This window comes from Aplysia californica, unplaced genomic scaffold (genome assembly GCF_000002075.1).
Source record: "Aplysia californica isolate F4 #8 unplaced genomic scaffold, AplCal3.0 scaffold00316, whole genome shotgun sequence".
NCBI classification, from domain to species: domain Eukaryota; kingdom Metazoa; phylum Mollusca; class Gastropoda; order Aplysiida; family Aplysiidae; genus Aplysia; species Aplysia californica.
The window spans coordinates 159722-168236 of NW_004797586.1; positions in this window are offsets into that span (position 1 = coordinate 159722).

Sequence of the window (8515 nt, forward strand, 5' to 3'; positions counted from 1 at the left end):
AAGACAACCGTACGGCCCGCCCCGCCCCTGGGTCGCTCACCTCAGCTGGCAAATACCCGTCCTGATTGCGGACAGCTTAGTCCTGCGGTGCGGCAACGCGGCGGGATTCCTCCAGCTAATCACCCCCTGCTCACCACTGCAATCGGTTTACCGACACTCACAATGGCCAATCGATGCTGGCGGGTGCGGGAGACTGCGGCCAAGTTTATCCTTACTCGACCTCCTCCTCGACTGAGGACCGGAATGCGGGCTGAGAACGGGCAAACACGCTGTGTGGCGGTTTTAGGAAGAAAAAAAAAAGAAAAAGAAAAGGAAAAGGAACCAATAACAAAGCAACCAATGGCAAAGAGTTGGGGGGAAGTGGAACAATCATAATTGTGGGTGGTTGGAGGGCGCCACTGGCATGTCATACTTCTGTGCTTCCCTCTGTTGTTTCTGTAAGTCTGTCTCGCTGTTTTCCCAACACTATTTTTTGTGTCGGTGTGCTTTTTTTTAAATTTTTTTTTTACTCGAACGAACAAAACACAAAGAACCGTTTTTCTCCAAAGAGATGCATTCTATGACATATAAGAGTAAACATATTTTATCTGTATAATTTACGCTTTGTTCGGTCTGTATTTGTCTTTTAAGTGAAGCACAGTGTCTGGTTAGGGAAATATAATGTTATAGAGGGATTGCTAGTGAAGGGAATTGCTGAAGTGGAGTGCGCCACTGGTAGGTCACACTTTTTCCCCCTTTCCGTTTATTTATTGTCTGTCTGTCTGTGTCTGTAATTTTGCCCTTTCCTAACATTGAATCACTATTATAATGCTAATGTGCTTCTCTTTACTCCAACAAACAAGTCCTGCATCTTACCATTTGCCTCTATTGTTTCTGTCTGTTGGTCCGTCTGCCTCCCCCTTACTAACAGAAAATTGACATCATTATGCCAATGTGCTTCTTTGTACTCAAACAAACAAAAAAACCCACACAAAAAACACCATAACGTTGCTATTAAGAGAAATGGCCACAAAGTAATGGGCTGTATGGCGCCGTGTTGAAATTAACCAAGTCTGATATTCGCAATGAGAGCAGGTGGTTGTGGCTCTGGTAGGTCCTATTCCTTTACTTTACCTTTCTAGTTTTTGTCTGTCTATCTTACTTTGTACCAGCACTAAATGACTTATTATTGTGTTGATGGGCTTCTGTTTACTCTAACTCCGCAGCGAGAACCCGAAAGGAACTCCTTGTTTTGAATGTACAATCATCCATCATGTCCCTCGCGATTCCTACTCCAATTAATGATTTAGCGACCACCTGTACTTTGGGGCCTGTGCACTGTACCGGCCTCGGGACCCAATGCATTATGCACGAGATGTTTCCAACGCTGATGACGTCACGGCACCTCAATCAAGTTATCTTATTTACAGGGCTTAATGAGTAAATTATGGAGGTCTAGATTAGTTGTGCCCAAGAATTTATTTAGGGCTAGTCACCTCATTTAAGTCCAGTGGATTTTAAATATACGACTTTTGGGTTGGGTTAAGTAGGGTGCGGTAAAGCCTTCCTGGCTTATACTTCGTGCCCAGTGGGTCAAGCCGGTCGGGTATGGAGGGAATAGGGACTCCAGGTCACAGGTAGCTTAAGAGCCTCCTCCTTGTTATGTATGCTTCAGGCTCAACTTTAAGTCAAGCTGCACCAAGACCGCGTTCGGGTGTATGATGTCGTTGCGCAAGTTGTGAAGACAAGTATGGAAAGGTTTTTTTTTCCACTGACCTCATTTGTGGGTGGTTAGCGGGTGCTCTGGTCTGGTTTGCTTCTTTTTTTCTTGTAAAAATCTGTCGTCCCTTATCTCCCCTTTTTCTGTTTTCTATTTGTTACTCTCTCTCTCTCTCTTGAAACACCTCTGATCTTCTGGCGCTCATATGACCTTATGCTGTTGCGAGCGCCGTAAAACCTCTACTAAAACTAAAAACTGACCTCATTTGTAGAGAACTGGATGACCGCGGGGATGCTGGGTCAGGTTTGCCAAGTTTCAGTACGTATTTGAGATAAACGAAAATTACAATATTCGAGATGAACTTAGAAAATATAGCTTCGGTTTCCAGGTATTTCGAATAAATACAAGAGTGTTCTTAAGAGTCATGACTTGAACACCCTTACGTTTCAATACCTTAGCCCACTCATAAAGCTTTTTTTTTTTACGAATGTTTTACGGCGCTTGCAACTGCATAAGGTCATGCGTGCCCCGCATTTTACGGCGCTCGCAACTACATAAGTCGTATGGTCGCGCTCTCATGAAGTATTTTACATAAGCGCAAAACAATAACTTTGCCGGAGATGGATATATATTCTGTTCTGATGATGGATGACCGCTGCCCATTCTTTCGTCTCAAGAGTCACCTCGTTATTGTTGTTTTGCTTCCACGTAAACGATGTGAGACAAAGCAAAGCGGCAATGTGGTAGAGGCGGCAACGAGTCGAGATGCTTGTTGCTTAGTCGTGGTGACGATCAACTGTCACGAAGTCTTGAGCGATCTACGAGAAAGGAACTGATGTAAAATGAAGCCCTGGACTTTCTGGGCTTTCATACAAAGTTAATTCTCTCCACGCACCCTGTCTCATCTAGGTTAGTCAGTCCTCACGAGGCAGCGTAACTTGATGAATTATACAAGGCGACCCAAACAGGCAGAGGGGAGGGGGCGGGATCCGTCTGGAGGTCGACTTTTGCCGTGCCTCTTCGATCAGCAAGTAATTTGGTTTCCCTCTACAGTACCATGCAGGCATACCAACGTACTCTTATGATGGTATTTTTCTGGGGAAATCTCGGGATTCGATAAGTATTAGATATTCTCAGCGTCGTGTCGTCTATATGACTGTGGTTTATAAACCTTGTAGTATAAAGCTGCCTTTTTAAAAACAATTTTGTTTCTATTCCCTGAGCTTGTATGCAAAAGACGTGAGATTGAGTCCCACGAGGGAGGAGGTGTTGACTATAATATCATAGGTTTTCTAGTGGGATACAGTGGTTCACTCTGCCCGGATTGGCTCTGGCACACAGAATTAAAGTGGTCCACCTTCTAGCTGATCTTCTTGTTTTGATGTTATTGTCGTAGTTGTTTTTTTGGGTTTTTTTCCAGGGGGGGGGGGGGTTAGTTTGGTTTGGTTTGTTTTTGTATATTTGACATCTACGTAACTCTTGTGTCCTGTCCTTGAAAAGCTGCAGTTTCAAAGATAAAAGAACCAGATGATGTTGTTAGATTCCCTATTCTTTGCATACATTAGGGCTGGTGAATGGGTGGTTGGTGGATACTCTAGTGTGGCTTGCTCCTTCTTTCCTATCGAACATCTATCACGTCTTTATCTCTCCTCCTTGATTTTGTGTTTGTTACTCTCTTGAAAACCTCAAATCTGGGGCTCTTATATGACCTTGTTGTGTTGCAAGTGCCGCAACGGGCTGGTGGGCATACCTTCATTTCATTCGACGTTTCTTTCTTTTTTTTCTTTTTGTTTCCTGGCCGTGTGGGTGATTGACGGCTGCTCTTGTTTTGTTTGCCCCAACTTTCCTGTCAAACATTATATTACTTTCAAGTCCAACCTCTAAACTTCGGCTCTTGTATGACCAGTTTGTGTTGCAAGTGCCGTAAAACTCTCATTCAAACATAACTCCCAACCTTGAGCTGTTCACACACTACTTCTTTACTTTCCCCTCTGTTGCTTTTGTCTGTCTGTCTGTCTGTCTTACTTTTCCCCCAGCACTAAATGACCATTACTTTGTCGATGCGCTTCTCTTTACTCAAACAGACAAGCGGGCTCTTTATGGTCCTTCTACTTTTTCCCACCGCTTTTTCCTGTCACCATCATTGTTCGTGTCCTTTCAAGGCGAAATGTGGCCATTTATCGTTCTGAGTCCGTGAATGAGAACTCTGCTTTAGCCAACCCATCCTGTCCTCGGCATTATGAGCCAATAGTGTGCATTCATAGTTTGTCGTACGAGCTGGAAATCGCTGCCGAGGACTCTCTATGCCGTGTTTACTTTCTCGTCATTTCGTGGCTACACACTCTACGTGACAAGCGCGTCTCCTGAGACCCAGGAATTGAGCAATATGCTCGCGGTCTGGCACAACAACGCTCTGTTGCCCACAGCTCACGAATTGATTGGTTTGAGTTTCTGCCCTATTAGACACACAAGGGGAGAGAAAAACGCGAGGGCCAAACCAGTGGACCACGGAATATCGTCAGAGGTACAAATTGGTAATGTATGAGTCTCTAACACCATTTGCCACGTTGTAAGGCAATTAAAGAGGCGGGACCTCCAAATTTAACCCACATCTCCGATAGGACCAAGCCATGTGCGTTGAGAACTTATAACACACATCAGGCAGTCCATGATCAAGAACAACCTCCTTTGAAATTCGAACTCCGGCCATCCACTCCCTAGTCCAGAATGCCTAACACCAAACTAAGCTTCAGAGGAAAGCCCATTTTCAAGCAATAATAATAATAACTAATAATAATAACAATAATAATAATAATTATTATTATTATTGGTAATAATAATAATGTAATAACGATTAGAATGAGAATTTGCATAGCGCCTGGTCCCAAGAAAGCTCTAAGCGCTGTACAATGCTGAATTATCACTCAAATTAACTGTTCAAATCAAAAGACAGAACCTTTAATAACACATACACACACACACACACGCGCGCGCGCACACGCACGCACGCACGCACACATGCACGCACACACACATGCAGGCACGCACGCACACGCACACTCTTCCCAGACCCAAACACATTCTCACAAACAAAACTTACTGCTCTCTCTATATCTATCTATCTATCTATCTATCTATCTATCTATCTATCTATCTATCTATCTATCTGTCTATCTATCCATCTATCTATTTATGGTGCAGTTTGCTCTCTGTCCTGTCAAATTTCTGTCGTGCCTTTTCCTCTCCTTTTCATAGCATTTTACTCCTTAGTGATTCAAGTTGTGTCGAGAGGGGTGCAGAAACACCTTCTTTAAAAAACCAACTTAACACCACTAACCCCTGGCACTTTTATCACCTAAATGTGCCTTAAAATTATTTTACTTGGAACTAAAACGGATACTAACCGTTGTCATTTATTATATCACCTAAATGTTCCTTAAAATATTTTGACTTGGAACTAAAACGGATGTTTTATACGACTGGCCAGTAATTTATGGTGAGCTGTCGGGTATTTGGAAAGACCTGTCGGGCCCGACCCTCTCAGCTGTACCCCCGTTTTCGTGAGTGGCTGGGCGTGCAACTCGCGGACGACCAAATTAATTTCAGCACAATCCGCTTCTTCCCTAATTTCCCCGTGTGAGCTGCTCCTCCTGTCTGATAGGGCTGGGCAATGAGTCGCTTTAGCAAAATCCGGATAACGATGTTAAGGCTCCTCTTCTGCAGATGGGTTAGAACCTCTTCGACAAATGGTCGCTTTTAAGCACAAGGGGACTATCCCGAAAAATGCTGTTTTTGACAAGATTGAAGGTAAAGTTTTTGGCCCTTGTTCAGTTTCTTTAAAAGATAAAGAGAGTTTTCTCTATAACCAGACAAATACAAACGCCATTGAAACCAGGGGGCTCTTGTGGCCTAGAGGTTAAGGTGTATGCCTCTCATTCAAAGGTCCCGGGTTCGAATCCGGGTAGCGACCGAAAAATTTTCTGCTCGAAAATTGTCTCCTTTCACCTTCTTTCCTTCTCTCTTTCAATTTTCTGTCGTCTGCTTTCGTCTCCTCTTTCTGTCCCCACCCCTCACCTCATTTGCCCCCTCCTCTGGGCTCCTGACTCTTTATGCAGCCTTTCTACTGCTACTCCTTGGCTCCTTCTTACTGCTGTCTTTCAGCCACACCCCTGATTTTCTGGTAGGAAAGATCTACACCTAGCCTTCTCGGACAAGGGCGAAAAATCTCGGAGGGCCCGTGTGCAAGTTGTGCACGTTAAAGATCCCTTGGTGGTCTAAAATCGATAAGAGTAGGCTTCGGCCGCCACCGGGCAAAATTCAAAATTTCCTACCAACTGAAAATATTAGGTGTGTCCCGCGCACTCATATGACCTTATGCAGTTGCGAGCGCCGTAAAAACACGTACAAAAAAACACCAAAAAAAACATTGAAACCAAATTTCTTCTATAGATTGGGCAATGCCCATTTTTGGTGTACCTCAAGATTTCTAGAAAACCCCGAAATCTAGGTTAGCCCGCTTGTCCTTAAAAGCGACGAAAATATGGATGCACCCACTTCGGCAAACAGATTAGGAAAGAGAGTTGAAAGTCAGAATTCAGATGATGTTTCCTTCAGAATCATCCGGTTATCCAGAAAGGTTATCCGGATTCTACCCACCACTCATTGCTGTCTGATGGTCGTGCTGGGACAGCTCATCCCGTGCGGGGGTAATTAACCGTTGAGTGCCTGGACGTCCGACGTGTGTGTGTGTGTGTGTGTGTGTGTGTGTGTGTGTGTGTGTGTGTGTGTGTGTGTGTGTGTGTGTGTGTGTGTGTGTGTGTTGTCTGTGCATGTCTGTGTGTTTATGTGTATGTATTGTGTGGTTACGAGTGTGTTGTGTGTGTTTATGTCTGTATGTGATTGTTTCTGTTGTGTGTGTGTGTGTGTGTGTGTGTGTGTGTGTGTGTGTGGGTGGGTAGGTGGGTGGGTGTTTGTGTGCGAACGTGTATGTATGCGTTTGTTTTTTTGTAAGTGTGTGTTTGTCTGTACTTGTGTGTGTGTGCCTGTACTTGTGTGTGTGCCTGCGTGTGTGCATGTGTGTATTCGTTTGTGTGAGTGTGTGTGTGTGTTTGTGTGTATTCGTTTGTGTGTGCATGTGTGTTTTTGTTTGTATGTGTGTGTATGTCTATATTATTATGTGCCACCCTGACGACAGCGTCTCGACTGGCGGCTTACCTGGCCCAGGCCCCTCCCAGCAACCGAAAACGCTCTTTACAGGGGACTTGTTGAGCGGAAAGGGGGGGGGGGTTATAACTGTCCGTACCTGACGCTAAGGCTATAAATACATGTATGCCTTTTTAACAATGTTCTGTATATTATGAGTGCAACCGAGCGGGGTAGAATTAATAATATAGCAATTCTAGCATAAGGAAAGATCTAACGGGATACGTGGATGGTTAGTGGGTGTTCTGGTGTGGTTTGCTCATTCTTTCCTACCAAACAGCCCTTGTCCTTATAACGCCTTCTTTGTTGTTTTTGTTACACTTTTTGTGACAACTCTAATCTTCAGCACTTATATGCCCTAATTGTGATGCAGGTGCCGTAAGACTACAAAGAAAAACACAATGTATATTTCCAATTGCATACAGCAGCATGGAGGCGATGCTCCTTTTTATTTTTAGAATAGTTTGTTGTCTACAGTAAACCTGTCCGCACTTTTCCTTCCTTTTATTATTTTTTTTTACCTTCGTGACATCGTTGGAGCATCGAATGGGGCATTTTTTATTTTTTGTTGGTGTCCAGTGGAAACTTGACCTTCACGTGCGGGTGGTTGGAGAGCGGTACTGGAAGGTCCTACTTTTTTTTTCATTTCCCTCTGTTGTTTCTTTCTATCCGTCTTTCTTCTTCCCTACTCAATAGTATGACTGTTATCGCGTGGATGCGTGTCTCTTTACTCAAACTCAAACTCGTCTTGTGGGTGGTTCGTGGGTGCTCTGGTGTGGCTTGCTTCTTCTTTCCTATCAAACATCTATCGTCCTTGTCTCTCCTTTTTATTGTGTATGTTACTCTTTAGTACCACATCTATTCTTCGGCACTTTTGTGACCTTATTGTGTTGCCAGTGCCTTAAAACTCTTTCTAAAGCTAAACTCAAACTCGTCTTGCTTCATCCCTGCACTCTGTTGTAACCGCTATTGTTCCGATGTATGTGTCTCTTTTTGCTCAAACTCAAAATGTGGGTTGTTGGCGGTTGCTCTGGTGTGGTCTTCTCTTTCTTTCCTACTAAACATCTTTCGTCTTCATCTCCCCTCCTTCTTTTTGTGTCTGTTACTCTCTTGTCTCGCTTAAAATAAATCGTATCTCGACACTTATTTGACCGTATTGTGCTGCAAGCGCTATATATAAAGCTCTTACCAAAGTAAACTGAATATGCCAAAGATCATCAAGTACCCTGTAAGGGGGTATTTCACGGCCTGGGTCGAGGGTTTAATAATGCACGTCTGGCCGCCTCATCAGGGCAGTTATGGAGCCCATGGGTGCGGTGAATATTTTATAAGATTAGTGTTGTGGAGCCGCCGGTGCGGGTGTCAGGCCTTATGTGCTCACCGCGCTGATTCCACTGCCTCTCGCACTCAGGCCCCCGTCACCTCGGAGCGAGCTACAGGTGTGTCTGCCGAGAGGCAAAGGGAGGGAAGGAGAGGGGAAGGAGAGAGAGATAGGCAGAAAGGGACAGAGAGAGAGACAGAGAGAGAGAGAGAGAGGGGGGGGGAGAGAGAAAGAGAGACAGACAGGCAGACAGAGAGGGAGAGAGAGAGAGAGAGAGAGGGAGAGAAAGAGAG